Source organism: Coloeus monedula (genome assembly GCF_965178545.1).
Source record: "Coloeus monedula genome assembly, chromosome: W".
Lineage (NCBI taxonomy): Eukaryota > Metazoa > Chordata > Aves > Passeriformes > Corvidae > Coloeus > Coloeus monedula.
Genome location: NC_138821.1, coordinates 2,038,104 through 2,053,118, shown reverse-complemented (window position 1 = coordinate 2,053,118; position 15,015 = coordinate 2,038,104). Strand labels below are relative to the sequence as shown.

The 15,015-nt window shown below is 46.8% G+C and overlaps 1 long non-coding RNA gene across 1 annotated transcript; it reads right to left on the bottom strand.

The window, feature by feature from the left end:
- Positions 1 to 224: 224 nt before the first annotated feature.
- On the bottom strand, positions 225 to 2,641 carry LOC309584631. Its single transcript, XR_014227250.1, has 3 exons — positions 2,515 to 2,641; positions 1,068 to 1,223; positions 225 to 452 (listed from the first exon to the last, which is right to left on the bottom strand). It is a non-coding gene; the product is annotated as an uncharacterized lncRNA (long non-coding RNA).
- Between the last annotated feature and the right edge of the window lie 12,374 nt (positions 2,642 to 15,015).

Sequence of the window (15,015 nt, the reverse complement as noted above, 5' to 3'; positions counted from 1 at the left end):
ATTCCCTGCTACCTCTTCTGTGAGAGAGAAAAATCTCTCATGGACTTAGAAAATACCAAGAAAATCCTCACTAGCAGCATTTTTGTACCTACAATTCCCCCTTTTTGTTTTATAAGATAACAACCCTACTATTAATCCTAAATAGAAATCTACATCAGTTATTAATTCTAAATATGTCCTTAAGGCTTTAACTATCTGACTCCATAACAAGAAATTTAAAGTTCAGTCTCTGCTTGTGGAAGGACCATCCCAGTCTCTGCTTGCAGAAGGACCATCTGCCTGATGGTTGACATCCTGGTCATCATCAGAAGAGTCGTTCGGCTGATGATCTACATTCTGGTCGCCGTTTGGATGGTTGGTGCTCTGGTCATCATTTGGAGGTTGCCTGTTCTGCCTCTGGTGCCATAGGTGAGGGCAAACGCATTTTGAAGGTAGCCACCGTATCCCAGTATCTGTGGAAACGCAAGCATACCCATCACCCCAAACGATAAGCTCATGCGGGCCTTCTCACTGGTTAGTAAGTAAATTCCTGTCTTGGGGTGATGTTATGATGTGTATCCCATATTTCTGCCTATGCCCAGAAATTAATTTTTGTGCCTTTCTATGCCTCCAAACTGAGCCTGAGAGGGGGAAGAGGAAAAAAACTGAGCACAACTTTCTCAAAGCAGTTTGCAGCTCGTTCAAGGTCATATAAAGATAGCAGGTTTTTTTCCCCCCAGCTTGGGCAGGGGAGTGAGGAAGCACCCGGCTTGCTGTTTTCCAGTCAGCTTTTGGCCAGTTTTTTTTCAGTTTCTTGTTCTCCGGAGAGAGACTGAGAGTTGGACTTTGCTTTTCCTTCTCTGGAATTCCGGATTTTCTCCCTTTTCCACTGGACTGCTTTCAACCGCAGAGCACATCGGGAGGACTTTCCACCGGGCACATAGGGCCTGGCCCTGGGCCAAGCCCCAGCTCCGAGGAGACCAAAGGGAGGACTCTAATGCTTTCCCAGGTTTTTCCTCCACAGTGAAAGATTTTACCATTTAACCTTATTTTCCTTTCCCGGGTGTTTGTTAAATAAATAGTTTTACCTTCTTTACTTTCCTTCGAGGAAAATTTTTTTTCCTGAACCTGGTGGGGGAGGGGTGGTTGTGCCTTCTCTCAGAGGATATATTTTTAAATTTGGCCAAACCGGTACAATTCCGTACCCAGACTTTTGCCCGGGGCAATTGTATGTCGCCTGCAGACTGCAATGAGAGAAAATGATTCAGAATAACAGGATTATTAGAATTTTGTGGTACTGTAAGGTGATTAATTGTATACAAAGCTTTTGCTAGTCGGCTCTGTGGGGTTTCTCCATGCATTCCCCTTTTCTGTTTGTCCAAAACACGCTTCAAGGTACCATGAGCACGTTTGACAATGGCTTGGCCAGTAGGAGAATGTGGGATACCAAAGGTATGGTCTACACCCCATAGGTGTAAAAACTGCCGCGTCTTCTCCGAGACGTAGGCAGGACCATTATCGGTTTTCACAGAAGCTGGCACACCCAGGACTGAGAAAGCCAATTTCCAATGGGCAATGATATCACGGCCCTTCTCTCCAGTGTGAGCAGTAGCCCACATAGCCGAGGAGAAAGTGTCAATAGACACGTGCACATATTTCAGCCGACCAAATTCTGGGACGTGAGTTACATCCGTTTGCCAAATCTGCAAGGCTTTTAGCCCTCTGGGGTTTACCCCCGCTGGCAAAGGTGCAGTGAGTCCGTGACAGTACAAGCGCTGACAATGTCGCGGGCCTCGGTTGGCGTTAAATGAAACTGCTTCTGCAGGGTATGTGCACTTTGATGGAAGAAACCGTGCGATGCCTTGGCTGGTGCAATTTTGTCAGGCTGAGGCCCTACCCATGCAGGGTTGGCCAGCATGTCAGCCCTGGCATTGCCTTCTGTTAGAAACTCTGGTAAATTGGTGTGGCTTCGAATGTGCAGAATGTAATAGAGATGCACTCGAGCCTGAATTGCAGACCACAAGGTTTGCAACAGCGAAAACAGAGCTGCATTGTTTATCTCCTTCAGAAGTGAACAATCTAAGTGTTGGGTGATATCTGCTACATAAGCAGAGTCAGTAACCAAATTCAAAGGTTCCTGTGAGAATCGCTGAAAAGCCATGGTAACAGCCCTTAATTCAACTAACTGAGCAGAGTCTGACTCGGATTGGTGTGTTAATCAACCACTGCAAAGGCAGTGTAGGATCCTGTGCGCCCTTACACACAGTGACCCCTGCTAAAAATTTGTCCCAATCCGTACGCCCCAAGCTGCCAGCACATCCCGTCCCCAAAGGTTATGGGAAGTGGCAGCAACATAAGGCCTAATCGTAGCTGTGTGCCCCTCTGAGTCCTTCACCACCACAGGCCATTCACTTAAATAGCTCTGTGTGGTTCCTCCTAATCCTGCGATGGCTGATTCCACCGGGGCTAGAGGCCATGAGGGAGGCCATGCAGAGAAGGAGATGACAGTTACATCAGCACCCATATCAATCAAACCTCGAAGCTGAGGCCGGGGTGGACGGGCGTTGGGCAGGATCAGGGTACATGTCATCTGTGGCCTTTGGTCAGAGATGTCTGCAGTCCAGAAAGCCTGTGGAAGTCCCGTAGATCCTCTGTCATTATCTTTGTGAGTTTGTTGCTCTATCCTGGGGACACAAGACTTAAAAGGCACTAATTTAGCAAGGCAGGTCTTTTCAGGAATAGTTACAGGGGGTTTTTGCGTGGAGACCATAGTGCAAATCTGACCTTTAAAGTCAGCATCAATAACTCCTGAGTGCACTAAGATTCCTTGATGGGCAATGTCAGGTTTTCCCACCAGCATCGCACTGGATCCCTGGGCTAAGGGTCCATATGCGTCCAAGGGAACTTTATAAATACCGCTAGGGTCTAAGAAGACTGCGGCTGCGGTGTGGACGTCAAACCCGTCTGATCCGTGGGTGCTGTCTGATCCCTGGGTGCCGTCTCTAGGGTGGCTGGGTAGGCCTGTGCCTGTACCTGTGCCACTCTCTGGGGGAGCGACTGCATCGGAGAGCAATTCCTCCTCCTTGCACCCTGGCGGAAGTTTCCCGGCAACGGCTGACCATTGGCATGAGTCCGGGATCTACAGTAGCCCGTGCAATGCCCTGGCCTGCCACACCTCTTGCACTGGGGGATCGGTGTGTTCTCTTTTTGGCTTGGCTTAGGCCGCTTCCGTTTCTTCACCTGTTTTGGTTGATTTGGTTCACGACCAGAAGATGCGTGAACAGGCTGCAGGAACGCAGCCAAAGCAGACCTTTTCTGGTTCCCAGATCCCACCTTAGCGCAGGCTTCGACCATGTCTGTTACCTCAGGATCCCCTGGTAAGGCATCTATGATTTTTCTGCACTCCTTATTTGCGTTATCTCTCACTAACTGCCTTAACAACAACTGTCTTAACCCGTCATCCTCAACCTGCTTCTCGAGAGAAGCAGCGACTTTCTCTACAAAAGAAAGGAATGACTCTAATTTGCCTTGAACTATTTCAGTATACCGCTTTCTGGGTGCTGACAACTCTATGGTTTTCAACAGGGCAGCCATGCCGACCTGTTGAGCTCGCTGCAGGACGCTAGAGGACAAGTTACCCTGTAGACTGGGATCAGAGAAGGGACCAGTCCCCATCAAAGCATCCACTCCTGCTGTCTGTCTAGGATCAGCAGCAGGGAGCTGCATATTTGCTAATGCAGTCTTGCCGGCCAGCTTTTTCCAGGTTTTCTCAAAAACTGTAAATTGTACAGGTTGAAATAGAATTTGACCTGTGTCTGATATCAAATGGAGAAAGCAAATCTGTATTTATTACCCTTATTATTTGCATAACCTCAGCAGAACCTAGCCCATATTGTGCCACGTTGGATTGGAGGTCCTGGGCAACTTTCCAAGCAATTACCTCATGCTTGTCATGCTCCCTTGAATCCGGGAGAGCCTTATACACTGGGAAAAATTGGATCTCTTTTGGGGAACCAGTACCACCCTGAACTTCTGGCACAGCCTGCGAATGGAGTGTAACAGCTCCCCGGTTACCTCCAGAATCCTCAGATCTATTTGGCATTCCAAGGATTTCTAATAACCTCCAGTCACCCTCCCCCAATGCTTGCATGTTAATAGACTCTAGGAAGCGATTATAATGCGTCGGACGTACAGTTACCGTGCAGTCCTGAAAGGTCCAGGGGCGAGACCGGCGTAGCCTTTTTCCTTCGCCGCGTGGCTACAGCCGCCTGACGACCTCTTTGGCCGGCGCTCTGCGGACGTGCCCGGCGCTGCCGCTGGCCTGTTCTTTGTGGACGCGCCCGGCGACGCCACCTCTGTCCCCCGCTCCGCAGCCGCTGCTGCTTCCGGGTTTTCCCGGGGCAGCGCTGTTTCCGGTTTTGCCGCTGGCCACACCGTTTGCTGGCTCGAAGCCGTGTCTCCCGCAGCTGGGGGGGGGGGGGGGGGGGCACGTGCGGCGCGGACGGCACGGCCGGCGCTGGTGCCGCTGGCGGCGTGGGCTCGGGCATTCGCCGTTCTAACAGGCTGAGCAGGTCCTCCATCCTTCGGGATAGATTCGGCAACTCTGTCAGGAAAGGCAGATGCTGCATTAAAAGGTCCATGGCTCGGTTCTGCGACTGCGCAGAACAGTCCAGCGCCAGGGAGGGCAGCGGACCACAGCCAGGCAGTCCCGGGGGGGGCACGCCCGGCGCAGCGCCCGCTAAGTTAGATCCAGGTGCATACGGAACCGAACTAGGAGGCTCTCTGGGCGTTCAAGTTGCTAAGCCGCTGATCGGCGGCCCTGGATAAGCCGTGGCTCCCATCCAGCTGAACGGCAAGGCAGGCTGTGCGCCCTCTCGCTGCCTCAACCCCCCTGCCTCTGGTGGCGCGGGGTTCCTGGGGGCTGCAGAGTCCTGCGATTGTGCAGGGTGAGCCGGCGCAGGCTCTGCTTGTGGAGCCGGGGGGCTTATTCCGAATCCACCATCATTTTCCCCGGAAGCCCAGTCAGCGGGGCCCCCCTCGGACACTCCTCCATCACTCATCACCGAGATAGGCGATCCAGCCCTGCTATCACAGTCAAGGGCTGTCAGCAGAATAAATAACAACCGCCAGGTTTTGTATAATTCTAACGCTGCCGGCTCCCCAGTTGGGAGCTCGTGTCGGACAAGACAGCCGAGTTCCTGCCATAAGGCAAAGTCCAGGGCAGTATCTCTGTCCATGGAAATCCCTTTTAAAGTAGCCCAGTCTAATAATTCCTGAACTGAGTTTTCAGGAATGGAGGTGTGCAATATGCTAAACACACCTTTCCAGACCAGTACGACAGCGTCGTTCTGTGAGCCGCTGTTTGCCATTTCTCAGTTCTGTCGGACCTCCCGGTCCCGGGGGGGAAAGGGAACAGCCCACCTCTAGAGGAATTCGGCTTGGCTCGCAGCAGCAGGACATGTCAGAGAGTGCAGAATCACGTCGGGTAGCACCAAATATTACCGCAGGCCTGGTTCCTACGGTATATCACCGTGTCCCACAGCCATAGGGAGGAGGAGGAGAAGAAGATCCAGCAGGCAGGAATTGTGCAGCAAGATTGATTTATTTAATTATTTTACAAACCTTTTATAGACTTTTTTCTTCATAGTCTAATTGGACAAAGGACCAGCCACCCCTTGGGGGTGATTGGCCAAAAACCTAAAACATCCATTATCAAAATATTTTTCTACTATACCATAAACAAGACTTTTCAAGGTTGCCGGTGGCTTGGTTGTTTACATTCCCTGCTACCTCTTCTGTGAGAGAGAAAAATCTCTCACGGACTTAGAAAATAACAAGAAGATCCTCACTAACAGCATTTTTGTACCTACAGGGGCTGGCAAGCAGGGTAGAGGCGCGGCGGGCAAGAAGGACCACCCATTGCTCTGCCCATTGACGGGTCGACTGTAACTTCCACATTTGCCTTCAGTTTGCTCTGAGGCGTGGTGGTGGTAACTTCCTCTTTTGTCTCTGATTGCAAGAGCTCTTTCTCCTGCTCCCGCAGGAGCTCACTGACAGTCTCAAAGTGCTTTTCTGCCTTCTGCCCTTTTATCACGCTCAGGCTTTTAAACAGTCCACTCAGCCCCCTGCGCTGCGTAGTTCGGGCAGGAGCGACAACCCCAGCCAGTGTTGCAATTGCCTCCACCGCAGCCGCAGCTACTTTCGACTCAGTTTGCATATTTTTCAAGGTATTTATAACAGTTCTCCAGGTGGGCCCTAAGTTTGTAATTTCTTCCCCTTTTCCCTGGATAGTACAGTCCCAGAGGTGATCCCCTACTTCACTCGGCTGCATCAAAGAGGAGGGGGGGGACTCGCAAATGTCCATGCTCCTGTTATAAACATATATTATAATATTGGCTTCTCGCAAAGTATAAAGATAGATATTATATAATGTTAGAAATGCTTTTTTGCTGTGTGGATGTAGTTTTCTCTCTTTTTAGCAAGAATGTTAGCAAGTGTGAGCAAGATAACCTCCAAGCGAACAGAGGATGAGGCCCGAGAAGCTGCTAATCAACACTTTGTCCAGGGAACAAAAGGGCCCAAAGGCTACTACACCCGGAGAACCGGTGGCCAGGAGAGTCGGAGAGCCGTTATCACCGCTCTGCCTGGGGGGCAAAGAGGCCCAAAGCTGCAATCAGCCCTGACTGTCTGGAGAATTAAGAGATCCATCCTACCATCGACTCTTACCTAGCAGGCCCAACCCTAAGAATCAAAAGAAATAAAACCACAAGGCAGAAGACTACACATGCTCTAAAAAGGCGGAACCAAGGAGTGGCCATGCAGAACAGCTCCGGGAAAAGTTTTAATATTAATAGAGAACAGACAGTAAAAACAGTATAAAAAAGGACTCACCTCGAGCATCAGGTGTGCTCTTGGCAGAGCGCCAAGGCACCCGGCCATTATCCCTTTGCTTTATTTTATGTGTCTCTTATTGTCTTTATATTAAACCCTTTAAATTCTCACAGGAGAGTGAACCTCGTTTTTCACAATTGGGGACTCATCCCGGATCTACACCTCGCCTCTGAAAAGCGTGGGAGGATTCAAGAAGCAAGGGTAAGGCGCCTCCCACCCAAGTTAGCAGGATCCTTGCTTAGCATCCTCTGGCACGATTTGGTGGCAGCAGGGCAACACCCGGAGGACAAGAAAGACACAAAAATAAAGCAAATGAAAGAGAGCGCTCCCGACAAAAATCCCACAGACACTGGAAAAGAAACAGGACTGGTAAGTATTGTCCAAAGAAAAAGGGGGTGGTTATGGGAGATGAGTGTGTGTGAATGAGGCGCAGACTGGTTGCCCCCAGATCTGCGAAGCGAGTGTGGCAGTCTCTGAGTGCTGCGGTTCCGTCTTGTTCGCGAGAACAGTGGCCAGCGAGGAGACGAAGCGAGAGATAAGAGGAGTGAAAGAATCTCCTGGGGTGACTGGGACGGGGTCCCAGGGAAGGGATTGCAAAGTGGGAGCTACCCCCCCCCATATGCTGGGTTGAGGAAAACTCCAAGAGCACCCAGGGTCTAAAAGTACCCCAAGAGAAGTTGGGGTTGGATGCTAGCAATGCTGGGTTGAGGGAAATCCAAGGGCACCCAGAATCCTAAGGATTATTTCATACCCATGGGTGGATACTAACAAGTGATTTGAAAGAGGTACCTTATTATTCTGTTGTGAGTAGGAATGAGTGAGTGAACAAATATTAAAAAAGAGTGAATGTGTGAATGAAAAACTGTGTAATTAGAAGTTAACTTTGTTTTTGGGGAGGTGGGCTATAATAATTTTTTTTTGGTTTTTGTACTGTGAAAGGATGGGTAGTATTTTACAGCAGTGAAGATTAGTGTTTTAAAGGAATGAATTAGTATTTCAAAGGGGGGGGATAAATTGGTATTTTGAGTAAGTTGGAATAGAGAACTCCTGAAAAAATGGGACAACAACCTAGTGAATTAAGTTCAAATTATAAAAGGGTGCCAGAGGATATACCCCAAGACAGTCCCCTTGGGGTCAAACTCGCAAACTGGGAAACTGATCCTTCTACAAAAGGAAAAGATAAAGTAAAAATGATTCAATTCTGCATGAAAGAGTGGGTAAAAAAGAAAATCAGATCTGATCATGTGTACTGGCCAAAATATGGGTCTGATGAGGCATAGATTTGCCAGGCTCTAAATGTATTTGTAAATTCAAAAGAGCCATCTCACCCTGAGGAGGGAGAATATGCTTCTTGCTGGACAGGAATTACAAAACCTCTGGGAACCAAAGTCTTTAAAATATCAGAAACCTCAGAGGAGAAGTAAACAGAAGAGAAAAAAGGCTGGGACCCTTTAGAAGTATTGCCTCCGCCGCCAGTATCAGAAGCTGCCCCCCTCCCCCCGGCTCCGGGGCTCCCCTCGCCAGCCACCCCTCCGCCCGCACCGGGGGCCTTTCCCCCAGCAGCCCTTCCACCCCAATGGAGCGGGGGGGGGAGCCCTGCCCCCGCCCATGCCGGGGATCCCACCCGTCCCATATATCTCAGGAATCCCAGCAGCCTCAATTGAATCAAGGGAAACGTCACACATCCCGGCTTCAGCCCCCACCTCTCCTGCCTTGAGAAACCCGGCTTCGGTGCTGGCCCCCGCCTCCTGTGCTCCGGAATATTTGGCTTCAGTGCCAGACCCCACCCCCACCCTCTGCACCACAGAATATTCGGCTTCAGCACCAGATTCTGAATCTGCCCCTCTTCCCCAGGGGAGTTCGGTGCTTTCTTCCCAAATAAACCCTCTTCTTAACGAAGGAGCACCATACCAGAATACAAGAGGTGCCATTAAGGCTCAGAGGCAGCCCAACAATCCCTCCATTGCTAAACAAACAGAGGGAAGCCGAGAAATTCATTTATTTCCATTAAGAGAAGTATCTATGGGAGGAGGGGGAACCAGCTTTGTGAATGCTCCTCTAACCTCTACAGAGGTTAGGAATTTCAAAAAAGAAATTAAAGGATTATTAGAAGACCCCATAGGTACAGCTGAACAGTTGGACAAGTTACTAGGTCCCAACATTTTCACTTGGGAAGAAATGCAATCAATAATGAAAATAATATTCTCCCAAGAGGAAAGAGAAATGATTAGAATTGCTGGAATAAAAATTTGGGAAAGAGAAAACCAACAAGGTCCACCCGGGGATCAGAAAATGCCCATTACACCTCCTAACTGGAACCAAAATGATGAAGCTGGGAGGGGACATATGAATGATTATCGTAATTTGATAATCAAGGGAATAAAAGAGGGGGCACCCTGTCACGATCCGCTAATGCAAGCGGGGGTCGTGATGGTTCGTTTATCGATCTCAGAGTGTAAAAGGACACAAGAGATTTCAGTTTTAATCAAAACAGTGCACCTTTATTAAGTGCCCACAACACAGTAATGCAATAGAAGAGAGTAAGAGAGAGAGACAGAGAGAAAAAACAAAGTAGAGAGGGGGAAAAAGAGGGGCAATAGCTACCAACGGATGAGACGAAGTCCTCGTGGTCTTCCGCCAATAGATTCGTCTTCTTTCCGTGGGGAGATCTCGGACTCGGTTATTTCAGAAGGTCCCTTTATAGTCCTTTTCAGAAGCGAGGGGCAACTGGCCAAGAGGTTGGGAAATCTACAGCCATTGTTATGGGGTCTGTTGCTTTGGGAAACAGGTACAGGACAGACGTACAAGACAGGTGTACTGGAGAGGTGTACAGGACAGGTCGTTCCTTTCCGCTTCAGCACAGTCCTTCCCGCCTGGGCAGCAAGAACGGCACAGTCCATTTTGACCTGCACTAATTTTCCTCAGGAATGCGTACCAGTTCCCAGTGGGCACACCCATAGGCAACACTTGGCAGACATCCCACCTCAGCCGGGCCAGGACTCCTGTGTTCAGTCTCTGTCCTCGGCAATGATCGTGAGGCAGATGAGGGATCTTCGGACCGTCTCTTACACACCCCGAGGACAAAATGTCAGAAAGGCCTTTGAGGGGCAGCAAGAGAAGGAAGAAACCCCGACTGAGTGGCTGGAGAGGCTCTGAAAGAATATGAAACAATATTCTGGGATAGACCCGGAGTCCCAAGCAGGGCAAGCCCTGCTAAGAGTTAACTTTGTCACTCATGCCTGGCCAGATATTAGGAAAAAATTGGAAAAAATGGAAGACCGGTATGAGAAACCATTACAAGACCTAGTAAGGGAAGCTCAAAAGATTTATGTCCAGAGGGATGAAGAAAAAGCCAAAGTAGAAGCAAGGATCATGATAGCCACTATGTGAGAGAGTACCTTCCAAAAAAATCTAAATCGAAAGCCCTCAGGTAACACTCCTAAACGTTCAAGATTCAGAAATGGTGGAAAGGAGAAAAATAAAACCTCAGCACAGTCAAGATTCCAAGAACAACCCAGGGATGCCTGTTTCTATTGCAAGGAAGAAGGGCATTATAAAAGAGAATGCCCCCACCTGAGGAGGGATCTGAAAATATTTCAAGAGACACACACAGAAGAAAAATAGGGAAGTCATGGGCTCTATTTTTTGGGGGATAAATACCATCTGGAGCCTTTGATAACTTTAAAAGTAGGCCCCCAAGAGGAAGTATTAGAATTTATAGTTGACACCGGGGCAGAAAGGACTTGTGTGATGAATATTCCAAAAGGGTGTGATGTAAGTAATGATATGGTAAAAGTAACGAGAGCAAAGGGGGAAGGATTTAAGGTCCCTGTCATTAAAGATGTGGTCATTGAAGGGGAAACAAAAATAGGGATAGGGGATGTTTTGTTAGTTCCTGGGGCTGGCAGCAATTTATTGGGAAGGAATTTACAAATCCAACTGGGGATTGGAGTCATACTAGAAGAAGGGCCAAAGTGTTAAAACTTAGCCAAGAAGATGAAAGAAAAATTAACAGAGAGGTTTGGGCTGGGGAAGGGAATAGGGGTGGACTAGATATTGACCCCATAAGGGTCACAATTGAAAAAGAAGAATGTCCCATTCGTGTATGTCAGTACCCTATATCTTTAGAAGGGAGAAAAGGCATAAAACCAGTAATAGAAGAATTAATAAAGGATGGGACACTAGAACTTTGTAAATCCCCTCATAATACCCCTATTCTCCCAGTGAAGAAATCTGATGGAAATTATAGTTTAGTGCAAGATTTAAGAGAAGTAAACAAAAGAACACGGGCCTGCTACCCTATGGTTCCTAATCCCTACACTCTTTTAAGCAAAATTCCACCTCAACATCAGTGCTTTAGTGTGGTGGATCTTAAAAATGCCTTTTGGGCCTGCCCACTGGCAGAGGAAAGTCGAAATATTTTTTGCCTTTGAATGGGAAGATCCAAACACAGGGAAAAAGAACCAATTAAGGTGGACTAAACTGCCACAGGGGTATTGTGAGGCCCCAAATTTATTTGGGCAAGCCTTGGGAGAAATATTACAAACCTTCCCCACTCCCCCAGGAATACAAATTATCCAATATGATATCATCCAAGATGATCTTCTAATATCAGGAGAAGATGAAATTAAAGAAGCTACTATAAAGCTTCTAAATTTTCTTGGGGAAAAGGAACTAAAGGCATCAAAAAGGAAATTACAGTTTGTGGAATCAAAAGTAAAATATCTCGGCCACCTGATAAGCAAAGGTAGCCGAAAACTAAGTCCTGAAAGAATTACAGGGATTTTATCCCTCCCTCCTCCCTCTTCAAAAAAGGAGTGTTCCGGTTTGGCCAAATTTAGAAATATATCCTCTGAGAGAAGGTACAACCACCCCTCCCCCCACCAGGTTCGGGAAAAAATAAATTTTCCTCGAAGGAAAGTAAAGAAGATAAAACTATTTATTTAACAAACACACGGGAAAGGAAAATAATGTTAAATGGTAAAATCTTTCGCTGTAGAGGAAAAACCTGGGAAAGTGTTCGAGTCCTCCCTTTGGTCTCCTCGGAGCTGGGGCTTGGCCCAGGGCCAGGCCCTCTGTGCCCGGTGGAAAGTCCTCCCGATGTGCTCTGATGTTACAGCAATCAAGCAGTCCAGTAGAAAATGGGAGAAAATCCGAAATTGCGGGAGCTCTGGGGTGGGTCAGACGGTCGGGACGGACGAAGACGAGAGATCTCTGAAGTCAGATCTTGGAACATGCGGTTTATTGCAAAGGGCGTGGGTATAGGGGCACTGCTTAGAGCTGCCAGCTGCAGCTCGGAGTAGGCCCAAGAGAGCAAGAGTGTAAGCAGGTAAGTAAAGAGAGAGAGAGAGAGAGGGGAATAAGAGAGTGTAAGAGTGGAATGAGAGTGTGTGTGTGAGAGTGACTGAAGTCCTGGTTACAATACAATAAATCATCTTCTGTACTGAATATTCTAATTGTCACTAACCAATCTAATACAAGATACAAATCCTATAGCATTTACATGCAGCCTATAAGAGTTCTTATATTACCATAGAGTGTTACATCTTAACTTCTAAAAACTACTCTTTGGACCCCTTCTGCCGAGCTAGTAGGGTCTGCTCTGACCCTTGGACCTGCCTGCAAGCAGAGGGTATTGTTCAATCAAGAAGGGATTACCTTCAGTCGGCCATACCATTGTTTTCCAGTTGTTCAGTAACTGAGACTTGGTATCTCAAAGGTGGCTTTCATTTCGATGTCGCTTATAGTTTTCATATTCTCAAAATCTTTTGTCAGGCAATCATATTTATAAGGCTTTCCTGTTTCATCTTCCCCAACACGAAATTCCAGAGAAGGAAAAGTTCAACTCTCAGTCTCTCTCCGGAGAACAAGAAACTGGAAAAAACTGGCCAAAAGCTGACTGGAAAGCTGCAAGCTGGGTGCTTCCTTGCTCCCCTGCCGCAGCTGGGGAAAAAAACCTGCTATCTTTGTGTCCTTGAATGAGCTGCAAACTGCTTTGAGAAAGTTTTTGCTCAGGTTTTTTTTCCTTCCCCCTCTCAGGCTCAGTTTAGAGGCATAGAAAGGCCCAAAAATTAATTTCTGGGCATAGGCAGCGATATGGGATACACATCATAATGTCACCCCAAGACATCATAAGGACACCCCAAGTTAGGAGACGGCTGGGGCTACTGGGATATTGCAGACTATGGATTGAAGGATATACAGAAGCAGTAAAATTTTTATATGAAAAATTAACAGGGGGAGACAATATACAATGGACCAAAGATGATGATGATAAATTAGAAAAATTGAAGTTGAAACTAGCCTCGGTACCAGCCCTAAGCTTACCCTCACTAGAAAAACCCTTTCATTTATATGTGAATGCAGAAAATGGAGTAGCTCATGGTGTATTAGTCCAGGAATGGGGAGGGGTGAGAAGACCAATAGCTTATTTATCTAAACTATTGGACCCAGTAAGCCGTGGCTGGCCGGTATGCATTCAAGCCATAGCAGCTACTGCTATTTTGGTGGAGGAGAGCCGTAAGCTCACCTTTGGAAGTAAACTGATTGTATACACACCCCATGCGGTCCGAAATGTGCTAAATCAAAAAGCTGAAAAATGGTTAACAGACTCCAGGATACTAAAATATGAAGCAATTCTGATTGACAGTAATGATCTAACTATAGAAATGAGCAAAAGCCTCAATCTGGCCCAATTCCTGTATGGGGAACCAAAAAATGACCTGGCACATGAATGCTTGGAAATTATTCAATACCAAACAAAAGTTCGGGAAGATCTAGCAGAACAAGCCCTCTTAGAAGGGGAAAAAATATATGTGGATGGTTCATCCAGATGCTTGCAAGGAAAAAGAATGTCAGGATATGCCTTAGTCAATGGGATAAATATGCAGACCATCGAAAAAGGAAAACTACCTTCAAATTGGTCGGCGCAATCTTGTGAATTATACGCTCTAAAAAGAGCACTGGAGCATTTAGCACACAAAAAGGGGACCATCTATACTGATTCAAAGTATGCCTTTGGGGTAATACATACCTTTGGAAAAATCTGGGAAGAAAGGGGTTTACTAAATTCAAAGGGGAAGGAACTGATACATGAAGGCATGATTTCAGAAGTTTTGGAGGCATTAAAATTGCCTGAAGAAATAGCCGTAGTGCATATCAAAGGACACCAAAAAGGGATGACCCCAGAAATAAGAGGGAATAATCTGGCAGATCAAGAAGTCAAAGATGCAGCAGAAAATGGGACTAAACGAATTATGCTAATCCTGACCCCAGAAAGGGGAGAATTGGAAATCCCAAAATTTAGTAAAGAAGAAGAAAAGGAATTATTTAAGATAGGGGGAGAACAAGATCAATCTGCAAAACGGAAACTCCCTGATGGGAGACAGTTACTTAATAAGCCACTCACTAAGAGAATATTAAAAGATATGCATCAAAAAACTCATTGGGGTACTCAAGCTTTGTGTGATCATTTTCTGAGAAATTATGGGTGTATTGGAATCTTTGGGGTAGCAAAACAAATAACTGGGAACTGTATAACTTGCCAAAGAGTGAATAAGAAAATAATGAGAAAAACAACATTAGGAGACCGCGAGTTAGCTCTGCGACCATTCCAAAGTATCCAAGTAGATTTCACTGAACTTCCCCAAGTACAAAGATGGAAGTTCCTATTAGTAATAGTAGACCATCTAACTCATTGGGTAGAAGCAGTTCCTGCTACCAGAGCTACAGCTAACGTAGTATGCAAAACCCTTCTGGAACAAATTATTCCCAGATATAGAATGGTTAATAAAATAGACTCAGATAGAGGAACACATTTTTCATCCAAAGTCTTACAACAAATAACTCAAGCCTTGGGAATAAAATGGGAATTACATACCCCCTGGCACCCACAAAGTTCAGGTCGAGTAGAAAGAATGAACCAGACTTTGAAAAAAACTTTAACAAAATTAATGATTGAAACTCAAATGTCATGGGTAAAGTGCTTACCTTTGGCTCTGTTGAGAGTCCGAACACAGCCCAGGTCAGACCTGGAAGTATCTCCTTATGAGATGATGTTCGGATTACCTTTCCTTACCACTCAACATGAAACAGCCACTTATGAAGTAGGAGAAGTAAGTGTCAAAAAATATGTCACCACAATTG